Genomic DNA, 2,500 nt, shown 5'->3' on the forward strand with positions numbered 1-2,500 from the left:
CGTCACTGAGCTGGAGAGTGTCGTGTTCGGTGGGCTTGAGGAGGTCAAGCAAAATGCTGCCGACTTGGACTCTCGGTTCATTCGGCTCGAGGAGCTGGTGACGGGATCCATGCAGGCTTTGCGTGATGACATCGAGGGGATGAAGGCACGCTTTACTGCGATGGAGGAGGACGTCGCATTGGTCAAGAGGGCAAGCGCGAACGTTGGAGCCGTTGAAGGAACCAGTGTTGGTAAGGTTGAATTTCCGAAGCCAAACCGGTTCAACGGTTCGCGGGATGCCAAGGAGGTCGAGAATTTCCTTTGGCAGATGGAGATATACTTCGACAATCTCAACTTGGTGGCTGAGAATGCGAAGGTGAAGGCCGCGACGTCCTACCTGTCAGACACGGCCATGCTGTGGTGGAGAAGGAAACATTCCGAGATCGAGCAAGGAACATGCCGGATCGATACTTGGGATGATTTCAAGAAGGAGTTGAAGCGGCAGTTCTACCCGGAGAACGTCGTGTATGAGGCCCGTAAGAAGTTGAGGGAACTTCGACAGCGTGGTTCGATCCGGGACTATGTGAAGGAGTTCACAACGCTCATGCTTCAGATTCCGAACATGACCGCGGAGGATCTTGTGTTCTACTTCACCGATGGACTGCAATCTTGGGCCAAGCAAGAGTTGCAGCGTCGGGGAGTCAAGACAGTGGACGAAGCCATTGCGGTGGCTGAGTCGCTGACTGACTTCCGCACCTCTGGTCCGTCTGAGTCCTCAAAGAAGAAGGAGCAGGTCGTGGCCAAAGGTGGGGGAGCGAGACGGGATACTTTCCGACCATCCAACTCAAGGAGCTTTGAGAGGGGTGCTCGTCGGGAAGACTTCGAGGCAAGGAAAAAGTCCTTCGTTCCTAAGGGAGGGTGCTTTGTGTGCAAGGGGCCACATGCGATGAAGGACTGTCCGAAGATGGGATCTTTATCGGCTATCATGGAAAGTCGGGACACCGAGACTCCAGAAGAGGAATCAGTAAAGATGGGGTCGTTGCAGCTTCTCAACGCCCTAAAGGCTAACCCGGTAGTGAAGCCGATGAGCAAGGGGCTCATGTACGTGGAAGCTCGGATCAACGATAAGCCGACCCGAGTGATGGTGGACACGGGCGCCACTCACAACTTCATGGCAATAGACGAAGCTGTGAGACTTGGTGTCAAGTGGTCCAAGAAGGACGGTTGGATGAAGACGGTGAACGCCAAGGCTCAACCCGTCCATGGAATAGCCCGAGGGGTCGGGATGAAGTTGGGAAGCTGGAGCGGTCCGGTGAACTTCTCAGTCATTCCTATGGACGACTTCAAGGTAGTCTTGGGTATGGACTTCATGAGACAAGTCTCAGCCATACCCATGCCTGCGTTGAGCTCGGTATGTATACTCGAGAAGGGATCACCGTGCATGATTCCAGCCTTGGAAGAGAAAACTGATGGGACGAGGCAACTATCGGCAATGCAACTCACCAAGGGGGTGAAGAAGGGTGAACCCACGTTTTTGGCAATGATGAAGGTGGAAGATCAGCCCAAGAACGTGGAGACCATCCCACCAGTCATCGAGACTGTCCTTGAGGAGAACAAGGACGTTATGCCGGCCAAGTTGCCCGAGAAGCTACCACCGAGGAGGGCGGTGGACCACCAGATCGAGTTGGAGCCAGAAGCTAAGCCCCCATCCATGGCGCCTTATAGGATGGCTCCATCCGAGCTGGAAGAGTTAAGGAAACAACTCGATGAGTTGTTATCGACGGGGAAGCTGAGACCGTCAAAGGCACCTTACGGGGCACCGGTTCTGTTCCAAAAGAAACACGATGGTTCGTTGAGGATGTGCGTGGACTACCGGGCCCTTAACAAGGTGACAATCAAGAACCGCTATCCCATTCCATTGATTGCCGATCTATTCGATAGACTTGGTGGAGCAAAAGTCTATACAAAGATGGACTTGCAGAAGGGTTATTACCAAGTCCGGATAGCGGAAGGGGATGAGCCTAAGACTGCATGCATAACGCGGTATGGGTCGTTTGAGTGGTTGGTGATGCCATTCGGGCTTACAAACGCCCCAGCCACGTTCTGCACCCTTATGAACCAGATCCTTCAGCCCTACTTGGATCGGTTCGTGGTGGCATACTTAGACGATATTGTCATCTACAGCAACTCGATGGAGGAGCATGTAGAGCACCTACGAACAGTTTTCCGAGTTCTTCGAGAGAACGAACTGTTTGTAAAGAGGGAAAAGTGCACATTTGCCACTGAGGAAGTTCAGTTCCTTGGCCATGTTATCGGCCATGGAAAGCTGAAGATGGATGAACCGAAGGTCAAGGCGATTATGGAGTGGGAGGCCCCGACCAAGGTGACGGAGTTGCGATCTTTCCTTGGTCTAGTCAACTACTATCGTCGGTTCATCGAGGGATATTCGAGGAAGGCGGCACCACTGTCAGACCTTCTCAAGAAGGGGAAGACATGGGACTGGTCCGAACGTTGCCAAGAA

General features: G+C 53.2%; 1 pseudogene; it reads left to right on the forward strand.

Moving 5' to 3' along the window:
• LOC117130437 overlaps nt 1-2,500 on the forward strand; it is a 9,017-nt pseudogene that overhangs the window by 1,696 nt on the left and 4,821 nt on the right.

Source organism: Brassica rapa, unplaced genomic scaffold (genome assembly GCF_000309985.2).
Source record: "Brassica rapa cultivar Chiifu-401-42 unplaced genomic scaffold, CAAS_Brap_v3.01 Scaffold0478, whole genome shotgun sequence".
NCBI lineage: Eukaryota > Viridiplantae > Streptophyta > Magnoliopsida > Brassicales > Brassicaceae > Brassica > Brassica rapa.